This window comes from Panthera onca, chromosome B2 (assembly GCF_046562875.1).
Source record: "Panthera onca isolate mPanOnc1 chromosome B2, mPanOnc1 haplotype 2, whole genome shotgun sequence".
In the NCBI taxonomy this organism is placed as follows: Eukaryota; Metazoa; Chordata; class Mammalia; order Carnivora; family Felidae; genus Panthera; species Panthera onca.
In genome coordinates, this window is record NC_138343.1 from 139944786 (window position 1) to 139972205 (window position 27420).

The 27420-nt window shown below is 44.5% G+C and overlaps 1 long non-coding RNA gene across 1 annotated transcript in view; it reads right to left on the minus strand.

The window, feature by feature from the left end:
* Positions 1–592: 592 nt before the first annotated feature.
* Positions 593–27420, minus strand: part of LOC132667786 (uncharacterized) — a 149460-nt gene continuing 122632 nt past the window's right edge. The window contains exon 4 of the long non-coding RNA XR_009605359.3: positions 593–834. This is a non-coding gene — a long non-coding RNA (uncharacterized LOC132667786). The remainder of the gene's footprint in view (positions 835–27420) is intronic.

Below are 27420 nucleotides of genomic sequence, written 5' to 3' on the forward strand. Positions count from 1 at the left end.
CCTCTCCGCCTACATCACCAGCCCGGACACTCCATTTGGTCACGCCAGCCCTTGCTGTTCCTTAAACGACCCTGTTTGTTCCCACCTCAAGACATTTGACGTTCTCTCCATCTGGAAAACTCTTCTCTTAGAAACATACATGACGTCCTCTCTTCCTGCATGTAGATTCCTTACTCCAATGTCACCACCTCCCAGAAGCCTTCTTGGAGAGCTGTCCCTAAAGTACCGTCTCCCTCAGTCTCCGCTCCCTCACCCTGCTTGTGTGATGCCTGTGTGACACACGCATTTGTTCACTGGTTTATTTCCCATCACGCTAAAAGAGAAACCTTCTGAGAACAGGGACTTCTGTGCCACACTGACCACTGCCTCTGTAGGGCTGGAAACCTTGCCAAACACACAGCAGTGGCTCAGGAAGGAGCTGAGGATTGAAAACATTAATGATTTGCTTACCACCCCTGAGGGATGTTTGGGACCCGCCACATTTTGTGGGTTAGAACTCCAGCTAGGCCTGTGTGACTAGAGAAGTTCTCTGTACCTCAAAGCATGTTGCCAATAATGAGTGAATGAAATCAAATTTAAAAGCCGTTTTTCTTTTATATGGCATTATAGTCATTTTGATGTGACACCGACATAGTTCTTCTTATGTTGTTTCCTTTTTATAACACAATTTGCATAATTTAAGGACAACTCTGTAAGATTTGCACAATTGAAGGCAATGCCAGAAAATGTGTTTCAGGAGTCTTCGGATTTGCAATCCTCACCGGCTCTGTATAATGTCGACATCTCTTACGGTAAAGGCATGAGATGCAACGTGGACACCATATGCATTCTACTCTGGAAAGAAGAATAGGAGCAAAGGTTTCAATGTCCTGACACAGACTGATGCAAACCAGCAGCGGTCCCTTTGCTGCTGGCAACAAAGGCTGGCTGCACACGTTCAGCAATACTCAGGAAACTAACAGAACTAAAAGGGAGCCCAGCCTTTTTCTAGGCACACCCCACACAATGGGGTGCCTGGGCGGCTCAGTCAGTCAGGCTTCCAACTTCGGTTCAGGTCATGAGCTCACGGTTTGTGAGTTCGAGCCCCACGTCGGGCTCTGTGCTGACAGCTCGGAGCCTGGAGCCTGCTTGGGATTCTGTGTCTCCCTCTCTCTCTCTGCCCCTCCCCCGCTCACACTCTTGTCAGAAATAAACATTAAAAGAAACTTTAACTAGCCACATAAATATCCAAAATCCTTTATTGTGTCTCTTTCTAGAACGAAAATATGCAAATTTTCATCTATCTGCAGCTAAGGCTGCCCCCCTAAATGAGGCCAAAATGTGTTCAGCTCAAGTAAAATAACCAAATTGAATCTCAAGTAACAAATAAATGACAACAAAAGTGGGGCTTGGGGAACAGAGCTACTTAGAAATGTATACCATCTCTCTACTAGCTGTGAACTAGGGCCAGTCCTAACAGCATCCTCCACAGACAAAACCACGTCATTATTTATATGATCTTTTTCAACATTTTATGAGTAAGTTGAAAAGCAGGTATAGAGAGTTTATATTAAATAAATTAAAATATAGTTAACCAGAGTCAGATATTCCCTAGTTAAAAGTAGACCTCACCTATGTTGTGATAAAAGATCAAGGATTTATCTTAACATCAAGAAAATATAGGAGTTTTACAGAATTATGAAGCATTGTTTAATTGTTCCACGAGCATAACAGCAACATTTGTAAAATTATATGATAAAAGATTATTTCTCCATCTTTCCATTCATACAGATCCCTCCATTCATACTAAGACACACAACTTTATATACAGTTGCCTTTACTTTCTCTGTAAGTCAAGAGCATATTAAAATTAATATTTGCTTTATTGTTGGGTATTAAAATGGCCCAGATGTAATAAAAAGAGTTGGTCAGATGTCACACAAAGAGCAGCTAGATCTTAAGATAAAGGAGCCCAGGGACACAGAAGGATCTAGGCTCAGCAGACTAGAAGGCTCCACAGTCTGAGTCCCTCTTTAAGAAAAAAGAATACAAAATTAAAATTTTCTTTGTAAGCATATTTAATATATAACTGAGAAAAGAAGTCTCAACAAATTATGCAATTTAATCTGACAAATACCAAGGATGAAAATCCAACAAAACCATATTTTTTTAAGCCAAATAACTCACATAACTCTATAATACTTTCTTTTTCCTTCACTTTTTTTGGGGGGGTGGTGCTGGATGTTCTTTGAGCACCTCTTCACAAGACAAAAAGGTTATATGTATTCTACATAGAGAATGATAGTTCGATCTTTCCTCTAGCAGAGTTGATAGGAAGGTGCTGCCTTAACAGATATATTCCTGACAGAGAGAACTTCCATTTGACGAGGTGTTGATAAGAACCAACTCCTCCACTTACAAGGTCATACATCTGATGAAATTTTCACTAACTGGCCTCTGACTCCATACGTTTCAAATCTGGTTTCTCCCCGCCGAGCCACACACTTCGGGAAGCAGGGAAGGAGAACACAGTCCTATGGCTGGGTGATGTCCACCCCGGCACATCCGGGCCACGACCCGGCACATTCCTACACCAGGATAGCTAAGAGTGCTTGGTGACACGTGGCGTGACCGCAACTCATAGACGTGAATCCCACGAATCCCACTGTACATGCGCTCCCGTCTCCTTTCCTTCAAGTTACCTCAAGACTGCCCAGGGCTTTATAGCAGTTTTGTTCATAGCTGTCAAAACGTGGGAGCAATCACGATGCCCTCCATAGGTGACTGGAGAAAGAAGCTGTGGTACCTCCAGACGTTGGAATGTACTCGGTTTGAAAAAGAAGCCAACTATCACGCCATGAAGGCCATGGAGGAACCCTAAATGCGTATTACTAAGAGAAAGAACCTATCTGAAAAGACTATATACTGTATGACTCCAACCATATGACCTTCTGCGAAAGGTAAAACTGTGCCAAAAGGAAAAAGGTCGGTGGTCGGCAGGTGTCGGGAGAAGGGAGGGAAGAACAGGTGGCACACAGAGTATTATTAAGGCACAGTTATTCTGTATGATACTATAATGGCGGATACATGTCATTATCCATTTGTCCAAACCCAGAGAAGGTACAACGCCAAGAGTAAACCCTAATGTAAACTGTGGGTTTGGATATGTTGACATAGTCACTGGTTGTAACAAGCGTCCCACTCGTGAGGGACAGTGGGGGATGCTGTGCATGGGCAGCAGCAGAGGGTATATGGGAAATCCCTGCACTTGGGGCTCAATTTTATTGTGAACCAAAGGCGCTCTAACAAAATTAAGTTTTATTTTTAAAAATTTCTTCAGGGCCACCCCAGTGCTACCCAAGATGAGGGAAAGCGTGACAGAAGTTGGAGAGCAAAGAGATGGTGATCTTAATCTGGCCGGGATGAAATATGTTATTTCTGCAAATTTTACAAAAACACATACATGTTGGGGAGCCTCTCCCAGGGCCTTGGAAAGATCCCTTACAAGTGGGGGGGGGCCTGACAGGTAAGCTTCATGGTACATCTATTACATTCAGGAGGTAAAGATTTGAAAAGAAATTCCAGAGCTGAGACAGATGAATGCCTCTGAATGCAATGGGCAAAAGGAGTCAGTCCAGCACTCTCTCCTTCTGCGGTTAGCAGAGCCTGCCTCTTGCCGGTTGCCCAAAGCAGGGATCTGTGTCAGGGACAAAGAGCGTCTAGCCGGAGACCACGGGAAGTAAAGGAAAGCAAAAAAAGGTTAATTATATTATATCTGCATTTTTTATAGGGCAAAATGGTCAATATCAGCAATTTCGTGTGGATGAAGCCAAGAATCATCATTCAAATTTGATGAAGGCTTACCACGTGTTGTGTTATTAACACCTCCTCCTAAACATTATTACAGTTTGACCTGTATCCTCCAAAAAAGATACACTGGCCTCTGAACCCTCTGCATCTCAGAATGTGACCTTATGTGGAGTTTTCACAGGGGTAATCAAGCTAAGATGAGGTCATTGGTGTGAGTCCTAATCCAATATGAATGGTGCCCTTATACAAGGGGAAATCGAGGCACAGAGATTCAAGTGCACAGGAAGAAGATGGTCTGAAGAGACCGGGAACACCATCTACTCGCCAATGCTATCAGAAGCTGGGAGAGAAGCCTGGCTTCACGGACTTCTCACAGCCCTCAGAAGGGAGCAGCCCTGCTGCCCCCTTGATCTTAGACTTCCAGCTTCCAGAACTGGGAGAAAGTGATTTCTGCTGTTTTAGCCACGCAGTTGGCAGCACTTTGCTATGGTAGCTCTAGGAAACCAATGCAGGTGATTCCTTAAATCCTCACTATGCTCCCATCCGGCGAGTGCTTTTCCTGTTCCATCTCAGAGAGAAAACTGAGGCTCAGAGAGACTAAGAACAGCATCCGAGGTCACAGAAGCAGCAGGGGATGAAATTGGGCCTTGAATGCCACCGTCTGACTCCCATGAGGCCCATGCTCACCATCACCACACAACACCTACTCAGTGGAGCTGCCTCGGCATTCAATAATACCCATTTTAGGGGTGCCTGGGTGGCTCAGTCGGTTAGGCGGCCGACTTCGGCTCAGGTCATGATCTCACGGTCTGTGAGTTCGAGCCCCGCGTCGGGCTCTGTGCTGACAGCTCAGAGCCTGGAACCTGTGTCAGATTCTGTGTCTCCCTCTCTCTCTCTCTCTGCCCCTCCTCTGCTCGTGCTCTCTCTCTTTCTCTCAAAAATAAATACACAAAAAAAATTAAAAACAAATAATACCCATTTTAAATCAGCAACATCCCCAGGTAACATACGGAATGTCTGAGAGTCCCTAAAACCACTTGTCCTCTGAAGTACTATTTCTCAAAACCCACCGTTCTCCCTTGAGGATAGTTAATACCAGGGGGAAAAGGGCACTTAAAGTAAATGCAGTGGCCAAAACTCAGTGGTCAATGATGATGAAGGTGATAGCTTTGAAGACTGCATTTTGGAGGTAAACTAGGAAGGCATGAATTCTTAGGATAAACAGCAAATGACCCTTGAGCAGACCAATTTTACTAAATTTCTGATAAAATTCTCTGATACCCTTTATTTTGCATTTGAGTTCCAAAGCATGAATATGAAGAAGGTCATCTTGCAAAAACATATTTAATGGAATGGTGGATTTTGCCTGCAGCCTCTCGAATTCATTGGAGATTCAGAACTTTTTTTGCTGGGAAGATCCGTCTAGTCTTCATTCTTCCTGAGTTTTTCTTCTTTGGCTCTTATGTAGGTTAACTCTCACGGAATTTCGTTTGTAGGTGGCTTTCCATAAGCTTTGAGCTGTTTTCCAACATCACTTTCATGGACTTCATGAAATCCCGGCTTTTTTTGCAGGAACTGCAGTTTCATTTTGTGGTTAAAATACATTGTCTTGCCAGTTGTTTATAACTTGGTGCCATCAGAGAGATTATGGACCAGAAAAATACTGAGCCCTCAAAGTATCCAGATAAAATGGATGCGTGTAGATGTTCTATTACGTGGAGACGGATGCAAAATGCAGGCTGACTCCATGCAGAATGGCAAAATACGGTTTTCCAGATAACTTTACAGTGTCAGGGACTCTGAGAGTCCCCCCATGTCTTTGCTCAGAACATCTTTTCCCAAACTGTGTTCCAGGGAATCGTAACTCCCAGAATGTTATTAGCTGATTATATATATATGGAGGGGTGGAGGGCAGGATAGAGAGGGGGTAGAGGAAGTTATGGTTAAGCACGTTTGGGAAATACGGAGTTAAATAAATACATAAATTCGAACTCTGCAAGAATGCTCTGAGCCTATAATGTACCAATAATGTACATTTTGAATCTCTTAAGAGCTAGGCTTAATATGTAGTGGTTCCCACACGTTGTTTATTTGATGATAAAACTGTGTTTTCCAGCATTTGACAGAATAGCACACCGTAGGAAATGCTGACTTAGCAAACCCTTTCTATATATCTGGCACAAGATTACACTTTGGCTAACTAAAGGTAAGCGACCATAAATTCTAACTTTAGGACACCTGAATTATTATGACTTTGCTCTGTGAAATAACAATGGCCAGAACTCAGTTTCAAATGCTTTGGGAGTTGGTCCCGCAGAGTATTATAGGAAGGGCATCAGACCGCAAGAAGAATTTACAACGGTCCTCATGCTTTGGGGGCCTTAGTCCCATTATCCAACGGGACAGGATGGGTAATCCCCAAGGTTCCTTGTGGCAGATAGAACTAGAATTAAGGGAAAGAGAAGCTCCAGTGCAGCAGAAGATGCTAAGGATAGAAAGAGGAGGACCCAGTCCACACTGGCAGCATTAAAACCAGTCATCTCAGAAACTGAGGACCTGAACATGATTTCTGCTCTCCTGCAGTGCTGTTTGTAACAAGCATAGGGACAACCAACAGGCAATCTTCTTTGCAAAGGAATTAACCTATTTCAAGGCTTTGTGGGTCTTAAAATTATCGAAGCTTGAGCAAGGGTACAAGTAGAATTGGAGAAGGGAGAAGAATACTAACAGTAGGAATGGCAGAGCGCATCCAGTCCCTGAGAGATGAGCAAGGCAGATAAGAAAGTATCGCTGGGGAAGCCATTCACATCCATGGGAACCACTCGCACCCTAAAAAAATTACACAAATGATCCATGATTTCCTTATTCATACCACAGCTAGCAAAAGTTCCTGGTTAGTTTCATGTTACTAAAAAGGCATTAACTTTAAAACTTCATACACTGGGGGCCTGGATGGTTCTGTTGGTTAAGCATCTGATTTTGGCTAAGGCCATAATCTCACAGTTCATGAGTCCAAGCCCCGATTCGGGTGAGCACAAGCCCCGCTTTGGGTGAGCCCCGCTTTTCTCTCTCCTTCTCTCCCTCTCTCTCTCTCTCTCTCTCTCTCTCTCTCTGCCCCTCACTCACTTGCACCCTCTCTCAGAAAACAAACGAAAAATTTCATATCTTTTTTTTACCTGACACTTACTTATCCTTTCTACCCTGCTCACACTCCCAAGTAGATAGGTTGTCTTACATCATTAAATCATGTAGAAAAATTCAAGGTTTAAAACAACAACAACAACAACAGAAAACAAAAAACAGATCAAAACCAATTAAGGGGCAGGCGTCTGAGTTTAATCAGTTGCTACAACCGTGCATTCCAACTGGCTTTCTATTAGCTGACATTGGTTTCCTAGTAGAAGGAACTATCCAAGTTCACTGAAAAGAGATTAACTGATCTTCCAGGTACCATATTCCAGGATGATGCTACTGCTGGCATGCTTATATAAAAAGTGATAGGTAAGGGATGTCTCCACCTCTAATGTGGGTTCCATCCCACACCCCACTCACCACCTCAGCCCAAACTCCGCACAAAGGCCTCTCAGAGAGGTTGTTATGGCCTCATGTTCACCTAATGCCTGCTGCAGAATCTTCAGAAGCAAGCTGCGGGTTAAAGAAACTTCCAGCTTCCTCCGCCTTCTCTCTGGAAGATGAAACTTGGGACTCAGGGTGCTGATCCCTTATGAAGAGCTTTGGGTCTGGATACTGAGCCAGGCCAGCACCTGGGGATGGAAAGGTAAAGGTCCAAAGCTTCGAGGCTGGGTCTGGTCCAGGTTATGAAGGCCACTGAGGTTCCTGTGTCACCTGGGGAGATTTAATAAATGTGGAAAGCAGGCTTGGAATCTTCCTTGTGCTGTATCTCTCAGGAACTCAACACTGTTAGCTTGTAGGATACATACAGTTATACATGTGGGATGTATAAAGTCACAGAAATCTTCCTCATATGAAGTCTTCCTAAATACCACCACAGAAAAAGCTATAAGAAAACCTTCCACCATCATCATCAACAGGAGACTCAGAGAGCACTCTACAGTTTTCCTTCATTAACTGAACCCATCCTAGGGGCTTATCATCTCATCACCTCAATTAGGAAATATTTGGAAAACTAATAATAAAATGTACATATGTTAAGTTTGTCTGCTTGTTTTCTCTCAACATCTATGCAATGCAGAGAAAGATTTTAGAGACTCTAGCGGAGTGAATGGGCAAAATTTTCCTTGGACCATACCACTCAAATCAAAACTCAGTTGACCTTTTGGCAAATTCTGAATCGCTTTTGGAGTGAACGTCGCTGACAAGGTCTTCATTATCAGTAAGTCATAGAGGGGATGCCAGCCCAGAACCACACCCAGTGTGGTCCCACAATGGACTAGAATAGGGATTCTCCACTGTGGTATTATTGACACAGAGCGGGGATAAACTCTAGGACATGGGTGGGGGGGGAGGTGGGTAGGGCAGGGAGAAGGCTGTCCCCTGCACTGTAGCATGATTAGTATCCTACTAGATGCCCACTAGATGTCAGTAGTACCTCTGCTCAGGTGTGACAAGCAAAATGTCCACTGTCCCTGGGGGTAGGGAGAATAACCCCAGTTAAGAACCAATGGCCTAGATGTTGGGCCAAAGACTTTCAAAAAACTGGACTTTTAACCTGCCAAGTGCCCATAGATTTTGGGGTGCAACTCCCAAATTTCTATGTCAAAAAAGAAAACAAAAGATTTTGGTCTGAAACTTTTTAAGCTTAAGTCTTACTGGTTGGCTACCTCAATAATTTTAAAATCCCAACATGGCCCCAGGAGAATTTCTGATTTTCGATAGCTCAGAATTCTGATGAGCCCACCACAATATTAGCTCCCATAGGTAGACCCAAGAATACAAAAACACTCTTTAATGTGACAAAACCTTCATTCATTATCATTCTTTAACATTAAATGAGTTGCTTTTTCATTTAAAACTCTCCAGTTATGACAAAATCCGGCTCAACTCTTGAGACATCTCGGCCAACCACGGCAACTTCAGTGTTCATTTAGTTGATAGTGATTCTTTCTGATAATAATCAGCCAACAGGCTCATCAGTGTTTTACAGCTGTTCCAATAAGTGATATTAAGATTATGTCATCAACATAAAAGTGGGTATGTGTCTTCTCAGTTCCCATGACAGATAGAGAAGCATCCAAATTATCTAATTCCTACATCACTACTTACATACATGCTTAACCGAAGAACGGCCTTGTTTTATATCACTTAAACTGGATTTTGACTTGACAAAAAACATGTCTCTCCCACTTTGATTTTGGCAATAGCATTACGAATTGGACTTTGAGAAACCCTCATGGCCTGAGATACGTGTTGAGGTTTTAAAAACCATAAAAAAAAAAAAATCCTGTCTAGGTGTTAAAGACCAATGAAACAGCAAGAAACCTTAAGAAAAGTTTTGTAATTTTCTTACATTATTTTATCAGCAGCTTGAAAGAGAGTACAGCAGTGATCAGTACTAAACTAGCTTTGCATAAACTCTAAGCCATTTTAGGATTAGGTTAAACACAGGGCTGCAAATTACATAAGGGACCCACCGAGTACGGACTCTGTCATTTGTGAACAACTGAGATGCCCCTTCTTGAGGAATAATACCTAAAGAGCTAATTTAGCAAAGATTGAGGCCCATTCCTCAGGCAAGTCTCTAAACTCTGTGGGACAGAAAGAAATAATCTCCTGAGACCATTTTAAAGTGAATGAAGGGCTTTTAATAGGCATCTAGCTTATTGCATTCCAAATAAGAGGCCACAAATATGTGTTAACATGCAGCTGGGCCCCTACAGAGAAGTCCAGTGTAATTGTCATCTGATTGTCAAAAAGATTTGCTCTCTTACGATGACAGAATCCGTTGCTTGGGTGGCAACGTCCCCAAATCTACATTTGGTATCGCTTCTGACAAGCAAACCCAAAGACTTCCTCTCAGATCTATTATAACCTGATTTTTGGAAAGGACAAGTTGCTTATGAAAACATTTGAACTTAATAAGTTTACATATGACTCATCTGGGTTCCGTTTGCAGTATTATCTCAATAACACAGCCAGGCTGCCTGGTTTCCTGGCAGCCCTTCTGCAGGAGAGAGACAGCCCGGCCCATCCACCGCCCAGGAATGGAAGCTTCTAGGCCAGTTGTTTCCAAGCTGGGTCTGAAGACTCACTATGTCAAAATAACCTGGGCACCCGCTAAAAATGCAGACTCCAATGTAACGAATCCAAATCTTGGGGAGAAGAGTTCTGGAATCTGTATTTTAACAAACATCCAACGGTGATTCTCCAGCTCAGTGTAGTAGTCTGACCTCAAAAGACTGATATACGAACCTTGATATGCATCTTAATTTCCTGACGTCCAGAGACCGTCCGTGTTGAGTTGTGTTTGGTCAGTCCCAGTCACCCCATATGAGCGCCAGAAGGCTGGGGGACCACCTTTCAGACCCAGTGTCCACAGCCACTTCCCTGGTCCCACTCTCCACCATCAACATCCTCACTGGAGGTGCTATTTTCCATTGAGTCCATAAACACATATGCAGCCGTGCACTTATAAAAGAGAGTAAAAGTCCTTACCTGACTCTCTTCTCTGGAGAAGCCTGTGCTGTGACTTTTCTAGAGAAGTTCGTTTGACCCTATGAACAAGTGCTGCATTGACCAGAGAAAACCAGGAGCCCCGCCTCTTCTCGCTATACTTCCAATAGCAACGATTATTTCGTTTTTAAGAGCCTCTCTGTTCCTCCATGAAAGTCTTACAAAAACTACTTACCATGTGTGCTCGACATTGACACCACTCTCAAACATCCGTTGACACATTCTGATAAATAAATAGCACCGTCTCTTTTTTCTGTCTCATTGGCCATCCTCCAATCTACCATTATTGTTAGCAAATAGGGAAATACAGAACAACGACGACAACAAGAAAGAAACCAGGAGAAATCTTGGTGAACAGAAAATATTCATGAGGAAGGAAAAGAGCTTATCTCCTTGTCATTCAACCTTTCCATTATGTCATAGGGCAAACATTTCACTAAAAAAGAGACAGTATGCTCCAGAAGGACAACACATTGGTCAAGGAAAAGAAAGAAACTTCTACTCAAAGCGAGGATTTTAATACAGATCTTTTTTGAAAAAGAAATATATTGCATGCCTATCTAAATCTCCTTCCTAATTTCAGGATTAAGTGTCCACTTTATAGCATACATAGTAAACACCATCTCTGACTCCCAGGGACTCCCAACTAAGATTGTGTGGTTGTAGAAATCAGAGTCTTCCATAGCTTATGAAGATCAAAACTAGGACCCACCATTTTCTACAGCTTATCAGAACATGAATGTGGGTATGAGACACAGCAGAGCTCCCAAGTGTATGGACGTGTGTAAAGGGCAGAGCACACAGCACCAGTCAGTCTGTCCCTAGGAGGCATCTGCCATGCCCAGCAGTGCCAACAACTCTTGCAGCCTAAGGAATGACAGCAGATGTCACCTTAGGAAATTTTGTTGGTTCAAAAGAGGAACTGTATGGTCAAGTTCATTGGAAAAACACACTCAAATACACCCCTGTATTTGTTTGCTAGGACTGCCATAACAAAGTACCCCAGACTGGAGGGCTTCAACAACAGAAATTGATTTTCTCACAATTCAAGAGACTAGAAGTCCAAGAGCAAAGTGTAGGCAGGGTTGGGGTCTACCAACCATATTCTTCATATTCTCCCAGTGTCTTCACATGGTCTTTTCTCTGTGCAGGTCTGTGCCATAATCTCTTCTTACGAGGACACCGGTCATTTTGGAGTACGGCCCTCCATATGACCCCAATGTAACTTAATAGTGTCTTTAAAGACCCTATCTCCGGGTGCCTGGGTGGTTCAGTCAGTTAAATGGCCAACCAAAACCACAAAATATCTAGGAATAAACCTAATCAAAGAGGTAAAAGATCTGTACTCTGAAAACTATAGAAAGCTTATGTTAGAAATTGAAGACACAAAGAAGTGGAAAAACATTCCACGCTCGTAGATTGGAAGAACAAATATTGTTAAAATGTCGATACTACCCAAAGCAATCTACATACTCAATGCAATCCCTATTAAAATAACATCAGTGTTCCTCACAGAGCTAGAGCAAACAATTCTAAAATTTGTAGGGAAGCAGAAAAGATCCCAAATAGCCAAAGCAATGTTGAAAAAGAAAAACAATTCTGGAGGCATCACAATTCCGGACTTCAAGCTGTATTAAAAAGCTGTAATCATCAAGACAGTATGGTACTGGCACAAAAACAGACAAGTAGATCAATGGAATAGAATAGAGAACCCACAAATGGACCTACAAACATATGGCCAACTAATCTTTGACAAAGCACCAAAGAATATCCAATGGAAAAAAAGACAGTCTCTTTGGCAAATGGTGTTGGGAAAACCAGACAGTGACATGCAAGAGAATGAACCTCGACCACTTTCTTCCACCATACCCAAAAATAAACTCAAAATGGATGAAAGACCTAAACGTAAGACAGGAAACCATCCAAATCCTAGAAGAGAGAACAGGCAACAACTTCTTTGACCTTGGCTGCAGCAACTTCTTACTTGACACATCTCCTGAGGCAAGGGAAACAACAGCAAAAATGAACTACTAGGACCTCATCAAGATAAAAGTTTCTGCACAGTGAAGGAAACAGTCAGCCAAACTAAAAGGAAACCAATGGAATGGGAGAAGATATTTGCAAATGACCTAGCAGATAAAGAGTTAGTATGCAAAATCTATAAAGAACTTATCCAACTCAACACCCCAAAACAAATAATCCGGTGGAGAAATGGGCAAAAGACATGAATAGACGCTTTTCCAGAGAAGACATTCAGATGGCTAACAGACACGTGAAAAGATGCTCCACACCACTCATCATTGGGGAAATACAAATCAAAACCACAGTGAGATGCCACCTCACATCTGGCAGAATAGCTACAATGAACAACTCAGGAAACAAGAGATGTTGGTGAAGATGTGGAAAAAGAGGAACCCTTTAACACTGCTGGTGGGAATGCACACTGGTGCCGCCACTCTGGAAAACAGTATGGAGGTTCCTCAAAAAATTAAAAATAGAACCACCGTACAACCCAGCAATTGCACTACTATTTATCCAAAGGATACAAAAATACTGATTAGAAGGGGCATATGTACCCCACTGTTCATAGCAGCACTATCAACAATAGCCAAATTATAGGAAGAGCCCAAATGTCCATTGGCTGATGAATGGATAAAGACGTGGTATCAGCATACAATGGAGTATTACTCAGCCATCAAAAAGAATGAAATCTTGCCACTTGCAACAACATGGATAGAATTAGAGTGTATTATGCTAAGTGAAATAAGTCAATCAGAGAGAGACAAACATCATATGATTTCACTCATATGTGGAAGTTAAGAAACGAAACAGATGAACATAGGGGAAGGGAAGAAAAAATAAGGTAAAAGCAGAGAGGGAGGCAAAAGGCTGTTAAATAAAAGGCTCTTAAATACAGAGAATAAACTGAGAGTTGCTGGAGGGGTGTTGGGTGGGGGGATGGGCTAAATCGGTGATGGGCATTACAACTGGGTATTATCATAACTGGGTGCTATATGTAAGTGATGAGTCACTAAATTCTACTCCTGAAATCATCATTACGCTGTATGTTAACGTGGATTTTAATTTAAAAAAATAAATATGGGGAAAAAATGAAAATAAATGACCAACTCTTGATTTAAGCTCAGGTAATGATCTCATGATTCATGAGATCAAGCCCTGCATCGGGCTCTGTGCCAACAGCAGAACCTGCTTGGGATTTTCTCTCTGCCACCTCCTCCTCCCCTACTTGTGGCATGTGTGCGCTCTCTCTCTCTCTCTCTCTCCCTCAAAAATAAATAAACATTTTGGGGGAAAAGACCCTACTCCAAGTGCAGTCACGTTCCACAAGGGGTCAGGACTTTAACATATGAATTTGGGGGGTATACAGTCTAGCCATCACAACCCTTTTTATGCAGATTCACACACATATTACACTATCAAGGATCTGAAAACTCATATAGTGAAGAAAATGCTAACCTTGTTTGAGACGCCGTTCCTCCAACATATCTGACCCCTGAACATTTTCCATATCACATCTCTTCATATGCTGTGGACACACAATTCCACAGTGCACATCATTGGGCGGCTCTGTGAAGACTTGGGCCGACCCAAAGTACATGCTGACTGCAGAGACTCCTACCCCAGCATGCTTCCATGGGGTCCGGTCTCTCCCAGTCAACAGGAGCTTTAACTGAGTCTCCATACCACAGAGAGCTTACACCAGACAGTGTGGGAAGACTCAGGGAAATAGGAGATATGCTTCTGAGGCATTCCAAGTCCAACTGGGCAGTAACAGTAGAAAAGGACATAAGGTAGAGCTAAATAATAATATAAAACAGAATAGAATAAGGAATGCATGAATACTATGAATATCCTTGTTATAAGAGTTGGGCCGATGAGTTCAGTGTGGATCCTAATGTCCACAGAACACGGCACAGAGCAGATAGGTCTTATACTGAACGGGACCAGTCAGTGAGGCATCAACATCAAGGTGGGAGTGTATTCTAGGATCTGCGAACTGGAACACAAGTGACGTCATCAAGAAGGGAACACAAATGTGTATACTGAACATTTGAACCTATGGGATCATGGATAATGATAACTGCCCCAATAGAATTAGCCAAGTCAAAACAGAGGAATTAAGTACACTCTTGGTTGTGTTATGATAAATTTGAGGAAAAGCGATACATTTGCAGGGAATTTCTGCTGCTTTGCACATCGGCATCCATTCACACTTCTTTCCATAAAGCAGTGCCCAGATATTAAGCTGTGCACTGTGGCAAAACTGGTTCCCTTCAGAAATAAGAGACAGAGGCTCTCCCTTCTCCATCAGTAGTATGGTAGGCAAAGAAGCATGAGCACTCTGTTGATTCTAGCTCAGCTCCTGGCTGTCAGACAATGGATCCAATCACAGGGAAGGCCAGAGCAAACATGAGAAAATCCAGGGCTTTCATTATACCATGGGGGCCCCCGGGTCAAACCATACCTGAAGCCATATATTCTGGATTTTCCAGCTAATTAACTGACAAAATATCCAAATGCTATGTACTGGTATCGTGGGCTGGTCATACACATTTGGGAAACCAGTTCAAAGAGGTGATACATGAAGTGAGAGAGCAAGGGCGGTCCAGGGAGAGAGGAATGAGGGATAAAAGATGACAAGAATCAGGTTGTGTAAATCATGTGCAAGGGAAGTGTGAGGCACGGAGGAGTCAGGATAGAAAAGAAAAAAAGAGAGAAGAGAAGAGAAGAGAAGAGAAGAGAAGAGAAGAGAAGGGAAGGGAAGGGAAGGGAAGGGAAGAAAGAAGGAAGGAAGGAAGGAGGAAAGGAAAAAAAAGAAAGAAACAAACAAAGAAACAAAGAGGTAGGTAAGAGGAAAACCAAGAGAATGAAATATTGAAATCCCCAGGGCATGCATAAAGGGAAGATTCCAGCTTTCTAGTTTTTCCTTAAGGAAAGGTCCTCAGTCGAAATAACAATTACTGTTTTTGAGGGGGGGGGGGTGGGGAGAGCGCGAGCATGCATGCACATGTGTGTGTGCACAAGTTGGGGAGGAGTAGAGGGAGGGAGAGAGAGAATCTTAAGCAGGGTGTGGAGCCTGACACGGGGCTGGATCCCATGACTGTGAGATCATGGCCTGAGCCGAAATCAACAGTCAGACCCTTAACCAACTGAGCCACCCAGACGCCCCAACAATTACTATTATCTGTTGAGCACCGGCTTTGTATCAGGCAGTGGTCTGGGTACCAGACATTTAATAAGTCATTCAGTCTTCTCACCATTACTATGAGATGGGTACATTCATTGTCATGTCACAGATGAGGACGCTGAAGCACAGAGAGATTAATAAACTTGCCCACAGTCACATAATGAGTCAATGAAAGACCTAGAACCAGACCCTGGTATTCTGCCTCTTGGGTTCATTCTCTTACCCAGTATACTCAATACCTCTCAGCCTTTAGCATCTAAGGTGAGTAAGTCTGATGCTTTCGTGGATAGGTCTAGGAATACAGGGAGGATTCGTTTAACCAAAACTATTTCCTACGTTCAGTCTGACTTGGATGTCTGAAATTCTCCCATTTATTTGGGTAAGCTTTGATCCCTCATTATGGTGCTCTGTTAAATTTAAATAGACTAAAGACAGACAGCTTATTCAGCCATTCACATGTTAGCATGAATTAGTTTGATAGAAAACTTTCTTGCACCAAGACCTGGGGCCATAGAGATCTGTTAACACTATGAGGTACCACAAATCAAATAGCTCAAAAGAGAGAGGTCTGAAAATAAACTTTCCTCTTCCCAGGTCTCCTGTGAATCACATTTTCCCTCTTATCCAGCTTCTGTCACCACCGAGCACAGGTTTTAAATGTTAGTCTTACTGTCCATGAACCTAGCCCCACAAGATACTTCTAGAAGTACAATCTTTGGTGTTTCTTTTAAACATGCATCTGTCTCACGTAGGATGAAGGGTTCTAGAAGTATCAAAATTTTACAAGAAAAACCTAATTGGATATGCTTGCCAAGCAAAACACCAAAGGTGGAAAATACACATGAATATAAACATTTATAAATTTTACTCATTTAAAAACCTTGAGGTTTCAACATAGACCATGAGCCAAGTTAAAAAAAAAAAAAAAAAAAGCAAAGAACCAACTAAGGAAAATGTTTCTCCACACCTGAAACCCCATTTGTACCTAGCTTAGTCCTCTTGAGTTTCTCTTCACTCATCACTGTCTCCAGGAAGTCTCCCAGGATGGTCCTGTCTTCCTCCTTCGTCGCAGGTCTTAATTATTCCTTTAATATCCACTTCCTCCCTGAACCTTACATGCATGAGGGCAAGGACCTGGGACTGCTGTCTTCACCACCGGCGCCTACCCCAGCCCCTGACTGCAGAGCTCACGCTCATGAATTAATACCTGAAGCAAAGGGCTGCGTCTCTAGATGCGTGAACATCGTCCCAAATCCTCAATAACGAGGCAAACACTGCAGAAGCCTGGGCAAAGTGAGTGTGTTTACGAAAATAAATGCAAACTTAAAAGATGGCACTTTCACCCAGTTTTTCTTCTGTTTGCATATGGGGCGCCTGGGTGGCTCAGTCGGTTAAGCCGCCGACTTCGGCTCAGGTCATGATCTCGCGGTCCGTGAGTTCGAGCCCCACGTCGGGCTCTGTGCTGACGGCTCAGAGCCTGGAGCCTGTTTCCGATTCTGTGTCACCCTCCCCTGTTGATGCTCTGTCTCTCCCTCTCTCAAAAAAAAAATAAATAAATAAAATTAAAAAAAATAAAAAAGCATTTGAAAAAAATATAAATTAAGATAAAGGAGAACTAATGCGCCCCTCAGATGTGGGGGATGGGCATTCTCCTAGACTGTTACAACCTTCTACTGGGCCCATTGGGTTTACATATCAACATCTTTAAAAGTAAGTGTCCTTTAGCATAGTGATTCTGCCTCTAGAAGTATGCCTTAAGAATAGATACAAATATTTATCTATGAAACAATCAGTGCGGCATTGTGTATAATTGCAAAGGAAAATAAGCAATAATAGAGAATTGGTTAAACTATGCACGTTAACAAAATGAAATGATATGCAGCATTCTTAGTTACCATTTATTGGGTCCTTGCTATGGGCCCTTACTAGGCACTGCACTGAATACTTAACATGCACTGTCTGATTTAACCCTCAGAACGCTTTATGAAGTGGGTATTATTATTATGGCCATTTTCCACGGGAGGACATTGAGATTTAGAGAGGTGAAGTGATTTGCTCAAGGTTACATGGCTAGTGAACAGCAGAGCCAATGATAGTCTCCAAGGCCAGGCTCTTGATCACTAAGTTATCTGCCCCCAAGTTAAAGGTGTCAAATGTGCATTTAGTGCCCTGGAAAGGTCTTCCCGTGTTCCTGTTATATTAACTAAAAAGACAGATCATAAGGTAGCACACAGGACGAACACCTTTTGGGAAAATACTATCACATTAAAATATATGAATTTTTATGTTTATGTGCACACATCCAAATCTGTGTTTATCATCGCATAAGAACGAAAAAAATTATATTTAAAGGTCATCTCAGGGTGGCGGGGTCATGGGATAATGAGGTTTTTCTTTCCTTTTTGCTTACCCCAACGTTTTATGGTTTTCTACAGTAAAAATAGGTCAATTGTCTAACACTTTAAGGTTTTTTTTAAGTTGAACTCAAAGTAGCCTAGAACTTCAGAGGACCTTACCCTTACTCAATCTAATCGTTTTAGCAGCAAGAAAACCAAAGCCCAGAGAAATCAAGTGAGCTAATTAAAAACAGAGCTGGGAGTAGAATCTGTCTGCTTATCACCAGCCCATGGCTCTCGGCCCAGCCCTTCCCCAGTGAAGGTGCCTACGTTCTTTTGCACAGTGAAGGATGACGGAACTTGCTGAATACTTGTTTTCCTGAGTGAGCACCCACGGGTCCGCCCTCCAGCACTATGTCAGGCGCTCTGAGTGAGAGATACCTTGATGCCCTAGGAAACAATGTGTGCCGCAGGGGATGAAAGCCGGGAGGAATACCCCCACAGCCCAGATGTCCGATGGCCTCCAGACTACTCGAGGGGTAATTTTTTCTAAACCAGTGGCTCTTCAATGTGAGGTCGGCCAGCATCCCCCGACAACTTTTTCCAAAGAGGAGGCCCCCATGGAGATTCTCGGTGGAAGTCGAGAGGGGTCTAGGCTAGATTCCAAAACACCTTTCCATGTGATACTAATTGACAGCCCCCCAGACACCCTCGGTTGTATCTTCATTTAAAAGTCTTCCTGACTTGCAACCTATCCGCCTGGAGACTTGCAATAGCTCTGAATTCCCTTTGAGGTCTCCTTTTGAATTCGAAAGAGAAGAACAAAGGAAATGTTGGCGCCATCCATCACATTGGTCATCTAGACCTGGCCAAGCCCCTGATCGGGGAACTCAGATCCCAGGGCAGGTCAGCAGTGAATGCCACGAAGGCTGAAAGCTACCTGAGGCTTCAGGTGCTGGGGACCAAAGCATTATCCTCGAGGGGGGACCACATCCACGGTCAAGATGGTTCCACCAGTCGTAGCTACTAAAAGAAGAGTGGAGATGTCATATACAAATCAAGGACCTTTACATTGAGGGAGCCAGGCCCAAGGTGGACAGGAAGCAGAGATGAAAACACAGAAAGATGGCCCACTTGGGGCGCCTGGGTGGCTCAGTCGGTTAAGCGTCCCACTTCGGCTCAGGTCACGATCTCACGGTCCGTGAGTTTGAGCCCCGCGTCAGGCTCTGTGCTGACAGCTCAGAGCCTGGAGCCTGCTTCGAATTCTGTGTCTCCCTCTCTCTGACCCTCCCCGTTCATGCTCTGTCTCTCTCTGTCTCAAAAATAAGTAAACATTAAAAAAAATTTTTTAATAAAAAAAAAAGAAAGATGGCCCATTCAGAAAAGAACAGAAAACTTGTACAACTGAATGTGAGGCAAAGTCGAAAAGCAGAAGGAAAGAAACACAAGAGAAATTAAGAAGCACTTGTAACATTGTGAAATTCATCATGCTATATTATCAGTAATCTTAGTGACTCCTCACTTAGGAAAGCTGTTCTTTCAAATGAAAAATAGAACAGCTTTTTCTTAGTTGAATAATAATAGAATTTTAAACATGGGTTGTGTTTCTTGCTTTGTGACATTGTTTATATTTGTTATTTGTATATACTAATACATAAGTAGAGTTTAAATAAATCCAACCCAGGAATCCGTTTTAGAAATTTTAACTTTTTTTGACATTTCTTTTTTTTAACCAGACTGTTTAACTCTGTAAAAACTGGTTAGGGATACATTAGGATTGTTAAGAATATTACATTACAGCTAACAACAAAAATTAAAATAGTGAGTGTTCTCTTTGAAATTATATCAGATTTCCCGAACTCAGGCAGTGCTCATGGTTCCTTCCGTTAAAAGGATTTGCTGCCCTTATCGTGAACATTCATGATTCAGGGTATTTTTAAATCCTTACTTACTTTGTAACACCCAGGGCCTGAAGCTAGGAATACCCAAATCCAAAGGAACGTCATGCAAATGTCACCTCAAGCCCAGGTGTGGGTCTCAGCTACCTACACCTGTCCAGATCCAAGGCCGCGTTATTGAATGTTCTGGTCTATACAACGTCCACAAAACAGCTTGAGCCAATCCCTTGGGTGAAAGCCCAAACCCTCCTCTTTTCTCTCTGCTAAAATCTCTGTTGACGTCAAGAATGTTCAAACCCAGCCATCTCAGCCTTTCTCTGACTCAAGGCTTTTATTGCACAGCTAGAAGCATTTGCCCCAGGGAGCGGAATAAGCCAGCAAAATGTTGTGGAAAGAGCGCTCAGAGCAGAGTCAGAAAGCAAAGGTTCAAGGCCCGGTGAAGTCTCCGACTTGCATTTGTACTATGAGCCCTCTCTGAGCCTGTAGACGGGAATCACTCATCTGTACACAGAAATCCCACCATCTCTGCATCCTCCCTAAGGCTGGTGGGAAGCAAAAGTATGTTCGAGCGTGCATCACGGTGTCTATAAATACAGGTGATGGAAAGATCGTTGGAGATGGACGTCGGGGCCACATGGTACCAATATCCCCACTGGTCCAGAGCCTTGCCTGCCACACAAAGTGCCTCTGTCCCTACACGGGCAGGCTCTGAGACCCTCCACGAGGAAACCCAAGAAGGCCGGTTTCCCGGCCGTCCACCGGCGGGAATGGCGAGCTGCCCCTTCTGTGCCAAAGACCCTGTCTACTGACCCCAGGCAGCAGCCGCTGAGTTTTCTCCATCTACCATCTGCCAGCTAGCAGTGCTCCCGATTTCTGGATTTTCATTCATTGTAATCTTTGCTTTCTGCAGCTGGGATTGGTTTAGTTGAAAAAAAGAAAAAAAAGCTCTGCAATAACAGTGTTAAACAAATAGCGCCGGGCCTGGTATTTTTAGATACGTTAAAATTCTCTTTAAGCACGATGTGAGGGCCTGAAAAACTCAGTCTGTTTCCTATGGCTGAGCGAATACTGATAAGAGCTTTATCCAATTTATAAGGCAAGAGAAGGAAATAATCATGTGTGATGGAATTGGACAAATAATCCAGCTCCAAACAATTATGAAATATAATGCAATTACAGAATACCGTGCCAGGGTTCTGGAAGTACCAGATTCTTCTCTTTCGTGAATCAACGATAATGCAGAATTTTAAGGCGCACGGGCCTCGTGAGTAACCAAAAACTGTAGGCAACCAAAACTCAAGACAAAACCAATATAAACACATGTGCGTGCGGCGGGCACACCCTCTATTTCGCAAGTTTGTGAACTGATTTCACAGCGCCCCACAGACACACCCTGCCCTCGGCATCGAGCTGGCAAAAAGCATTTTAACTCATGGCAGCCAAAGAGAAGTCCAATTCTGTAGATCAGGGGGAAATTTATATTCAGCTGATTTTTTTTTTCTTTTGGAGAAATAGGGGAGGAGTCTCATTACAGAAGCCGCCCAGCAGAAACGGATAAGATTTTTTTAATGTTTATTTATTTTGAGAGAGGGGGACAGCATGAGCAGGGGAGGGGCAGAGAGAGAGGGAGAGGGAGAGTCCCAAGCAGGCTCTGTACTGTCAGCGCAAAGCCCAACTTGGGGCTCAATCCCAACAACTGTAAGAACATAACCTGAGCTGAAATCAAGAGTTGAACACTCAACCCACTGAGCCAACCCAGGAGCCGCTGGATGAACTTTCTCAATGGCTTTTCTCCACTTCTAAGCTCCCGCTCTCCCACTGCTAACTGCCCTTCTCCCTGGGCCTCATCCACTCGGACCCAGAGCAGGCTGTTTCTCCTCAAGTGCAGAAGCCTAATAACTAAAAACAAGGACTCTTTCTTCCTGTGATGTCTGCTTAATAGAGTGAGGCCCTCCCTGCAGAGGTCAAGGTTAGAGGCATGCGTACGCCTAAATCCTTCCTTTCATTTCGCTGGGTTGTGGTGTGGACTGTAGTTCAGGTACAATTAAGGAAGGGCCAGAGGGGGTTGAAAACAATGGGAAGGAAATGGGGGAGGGGGCTTAGGGAAGGAATACCCCTCCTTGAGGCTGGGGTGAGGAACAAACCTACCCTCCCTCTTCACCACCTTGATCGTCACCGAACTTCTGAGAAGCCAGGAAGCCAGACTGAAAAGATGAGGGTTAGGGGCACGGACTGAAGGAAGCCAGTCTGGTCTCCATTCACCTGACATCTCTCCCGGGTGCCTCCCACCCACAACTCAGGAAGACCCACGTATGCACCTGTTGTCAAGTCTATCTCCTCCTCCAAATAGAGCAATCCTTCCCTCTGGGGTCACTAAGACCCTACTGTCAGGTGGCTTTCCAGGTCCCTAGGAGAGAGCAAGACAGTGGAGGGAACTGACCAATGGTCCCAGACCTCAGGTGCCAGCTCTTTACCATGGAGCTTTACCAAGGTGCAAGCTCTTCTTGCCTGAGTTTCCTCCGAACAAGCCCCGCCTGGTGGGCAGGCGCACGCTGAGCTCTCCTGCAGTGCTCTTACTTCATACACAGTGACCCTGAGAGACTCTCAGGACAACCTCTGACCAGACAGGCATGCTCTCCACCGCCCCCTCCACGGCCAGGCTCCCCCACCATAGCACCCATCTCAGGGCTGGACATACGAATCCTTCTTCACATTGCTGCCAGGGTAATCTTTCTGAAATTGAACCTCCTCTTTCTCCCTCTCTCCTCCCCTCTCCCTCTTGCACAAAAGCACGCACATGCATGCATACACACACAGACACACACACACACACGCACGCACACTTTTGTTTTATTACTTTCAGAGTAGAACTTCCCTTTGCTTTTAGGGACAAATTCAAATCCTCCAATGGCTTGCAAAGCCCTTCAAGATCTGGCCTCTGCCCTTAACACTCTCTCCACACCCCAGCCCCTTGCTGCTTCTTTAGGTTCCTAGAGCACGGACGCCCTTGCAGCCTCTGACGCCTGCACCTGCAGCTGTCTCCTCTTCCTCTTCCCTCGCCTCTCCCTCCTCCTTCCCTTTCTCCTCTCCTCTTGTTCCTCCACTCTTCCGAGAGCCCCAGCTTCTTACCATCCTTCAGACATCACTTCAATACTGTCTCCCTAAAGAGGCCTTCGTGACAATCCTATCTAAATTGGGTTTCCTATACACAAACCTACCCAAGGCATAACTCTCCAGCACAGCGCCCCATGGCTCTCAGCTTTGTGGCTGAAATTTACTTACTGAAATTTGCAATCACTAATCTCTTTGTTCTCTTTTTTACCGTCCATCTAAGCAGCTTACTGTTAGCCCCAAGATGGCAGAGACTATGATTCATTCATCCAGCATCAGCACTCCACATATCCTGAAATCATGATGTTATTATATTACCATAACTTAGATTTCTCTTGTTTCTTACAGACTGACCAAAAAGAATTATCATTCCTATATGTAGGCAACAGTGAAGAGACAGCCTGAGTTGGGGGGGTTTGTACTGGGAAGTCCTGGAAACAAATGTGGATAAGATACAATAGGCTGGCAGGGCAGCTTTCGGAAGCTGGTAAGTGTGGGCTTGATGTGGCTGTGCACTTTGAGAGAAGCAATGGTGAATGAAACCGTCCCCAGGGCTTTCCTAGTCTTGCCACCAGACATGTGAAATAGTGAAAGGACTCTGAGCCCACATCGGTGAGAATAATGTAAGACAGAGTAAGGTCTTCAAATATCATATCTAAAAGAGATCAGATATTGTGATAGTTGCTCTCATGGGCAAAATCGGGTCCAACTGGTGCAACCTTCAAGGAACTGAGCTCACCACAATACAAAATCAAATATGTTAATACCTCAGACTGCCTAATAATGAAACCAATTACTTCATGAGGTAGTGAAGTCCCTAGTGCTGGAAACGATAAATTGGGGACAGAAAAAAAGATTATTGGGGAGATTATTTCCACCTTCGATGGTCCCTGCCATTCCGAGATTCAAAGGGCCATGGAGAACCATCAAAAGTCTTGAGACAAGGTGATGGGACAAAATGTTGTCTTGAAAAGATCTATGAAAAGTTTTGAAAACAGAAAAGTTTTCAGTACCAAAGAATTAGTGGTGCCTTGAGATATCATAAGACCAGGGTGGACAATTATTACTCCAAATGAAATCTGCCTTGACAAAACCAGTTCAAGAAAATAGAGCTTTCAAGATTTGTATCAACTATCAAAGTCTCCAAGATAAGAACTTCCTTCATGACTAACATCTTTAACAAGGAGACGAATGCTTCTGCATCAGAGATTTTAGAATATATTTCAAAAAGAATGACCCCTCACCTTAACATTCTATGTGGGATACTCAATTACAGCAGTGTTCAAGATCAAAAACTTGTGGGATGTCTGATCTGTTTACATATATTTCAACCAGCAGTCGAAGAGCTTTCTTTCCTGTAAGTAGTTAAAAGAAGGCTCTCAGAGCAGAAAGGTCTAAAGGGGCCTTAAGCTACCTGGGCCTCATGTAACGCTCTTAGTACAAAACCCTTAGTTAAAAATTTCAGGGGCACCTGGGTGGCTCAGTTGGTTAAGCATCCAAATTCGGCTCAGGTCATGATCTCGTGGTTTGTGAGTTTGAGCCCAGATCATGATCTCGTGGTTTGTGAGTTCAAGCCCCGCGTCGGGCTCTGTGCTGACAGCTCAGAGCCTCGAACCTGCTTCAGATTCTGTGTCGCCCTCTTTCTCTGCCTCTCCCCCACTGGCTCACTCTCTCTCTCGCTCTCTCTCTAAAAAATAACTCAGCATTAAAAAATAAAAATAAAAATTTCAAAGATGCCAGCCTTCTTTTTGGTTCCTCATCACCTGATAGTTCTTTACCAGTTTTGGTCATGGAGGAAAAGGCCATCTTCCCACAAACTCTGTAACAATCAGGCCTGCGGGTGCTCAACCCTGAGCAATGAGCAGTGCGCCTGCTGGATAGCCTCCCCTTTCTTTTTCTTCTCCTTTTCTTTTCCTGTGTGACTAAGAGAAGGGTCTCTGCAGCAGAAATGCATCTGTGAAACCCTGGGTAGTGATTCAAACAGTTGCCAAATGAGCCAACTGCTGGAACTAAATGGGCTTTGCTAGGGGGTTGGTAGTGGTTATGATTTCGGCTCGCCCTAGATCCACAGGCACAGGCAAAGGCCCGCGTCACCCGGTGCCTCCCTCCCCGACGCATGGTAGAATAGGCACCTGTTGCCAACGGACTTAATTCTCTTTTACCAATTAATGAAAAACCAATAAGCATGTTTTTCACCCCTTGCAATTAGAGACATTGCTTTGCCTTCCGGTATGGAAGGGAGGGGAAAGATGACGACAGGTGCAGAGAAATAGTGGCTTCCTCCGGTCTGGCTGTGACCGGGTCAATCAACCCTACAGCAAATGGTAAATTCAAGCCTACGATGCCAACCGCCGCTAATAAAACACAGCCTCACTGGCTGAACACCGAAATACGTATTTCAACCCTCTGCAAGGATTGAAAAGAGAAGGCACAACAAAAGGAAAGCCCAAGCTTTCTGCGTTTTCTTTTCGTATTTCAGTAGGCGGAAAGATATTTTTTTCAACTTAATAGAGGGTGACACCAGATTTATTTAGGCTGGAGGAACAGCGAGCCCCTGAGTACATGAAGTAATACCGTGCAAACCACAGCACAGGTGCCTCCGTTGTCTCAGGCAGCTGACTTTTGGAAAGAGCAAGAGGGCTTAAACATCAGAAAATATTCTTACTCGCCAGACGTCACAGCCCCTGGAACGGGGCTGAGCGAAAACGTTGTGGCAAAGCCAACGTGCAAATCGAAGCCGGTGATTTCGGCTAAGGGCTTGGGTTTGGGAGGCTTCACGGCTTCATCTCCAAAGCCCCGATTTGAAACCACGGTGCGCAGCATGTGCGTGAGGCTTCATGCTTTCCTCTGAAACCCAGGCCCGCCAATGCATCTCTGGATGCAACTGGGGGGTCTTAGAATCTTCTCTAAAGAACCGAACTAAGCCATGGAACTCCAACTGGAAGCCCTGCTCCTACCCAGAGAAGCGTAAGTTCCATTGAAAGGTTTCAGGGAAAAAGATGAGAGGTGGGGAAATGCTTGCCGGCCCAGGACCTTAGGTGCTCAGTTTAAGCCCCCACCACAGTCTCCCAACGGGACTGTCGCTTCGGAGGGAAACCTCCATGGTGGGAAATGTAGCCCTTTCTGGTCTATTAATATAGGATGCTAGTGGCTGTGAACGAAATTCTCCAAAAAAGGGGGGGGGGGGGTTTCTCACTGTGAAGGTAAACTGCACTTTTTTTTTTTTCCCCACCTGGGAAAGAAGAAAGAAGAAATTTGCCAGGGCACCATTCTGTCGATGCAAAACCTTTCCTATGGACCCCAAACAAAAGCTGGAAAAACAAGCCTGATGGGTCTCCCCCCATCCCACCCCACCCCCGCCACCCCTACCATTTCAAGGCTAGAAATCAAAGCATTTTTCCAATCCCAGGATTAGCGAGGAACCGAGAGGGAAAACGTGAGGGAGAGAAAAAAAGAAAAACATGTTTAAGAGAGTCTAGCTCACGACCTTCAGACACCAGCGCTGGAGAACGGAGTCGGCGGCTGTCACCCCCGCGTCCCCGCACCCCAGGACTGCAGCCGCAGGGGGAGCGCCTCCACCCGCCCCGGATGCGAGGGGAAGGCTGCCAGGAGGTGGTGCCCACACGCCAGGTGAACTCCACGGGGGACGTCGCCACCGCCCACCTCCGCTGTCCCAGTTTTCTCTGTTGTCTCTGCGCAGCCCCGGCGCCTGAGGTTACTGGGTAATTCATCCCCCCGCGCGCCAGCCAGTTAAGCCTTAGGCCTTTTTTAATGGCCTCAGGTGTGAGTACCAGCGAGCCCCGTGGAGCAGCGTTGGCCCGGCCGAGATCACAGGGAGCGGGGTGCTGGCGGTCCCTGCGCGCCAGGGCCCCGCGCCCAGGCTGCTGACTGCGCCCCAGTCCCCACCCCCCACCTCCAGATGGCGGGGAGGCCGAGGAGCCTGCCTGTGTGAAGAGAACTCAGAGGTGCCCTGGGACAAGGAGCCAGCTTAAAATAAGGCAGTGGAGACATTCACCTGTGCTTAAGGACCTGCTCGGCGAATTCCTCAGATACCCCAAATCGCGGGCAGAGCCAGAGGAGGATGAACCGCTTGAAGGAGAGGGGAAGGGAAGAGGGTGTAGGTCGGGAGGATTTCTGCAGAGCCTGCGGTTGGGGGGTAGGTGCTAACCAGGGAAGGTAATTCTGCAAAATTGGAACACAGGCAACGTATCTGTAGGCAACTCTGACAAAGGGCACAATCTAGGAAATTGAACAGGGATTTGTCCCCTGTCTCTCAGCCTACTGACCCACTTTCCTTGGGCTACATCTCCCCAGATCCCTGCCCCTCGCTGAATCTTCCTGTTAACCAATAGGGAGGAAAGAGTAGGTCTGGGGATCACAACGTAGACGGAATAAGCAACAGGGGCCTGCTTGACAGTTTTTTGAG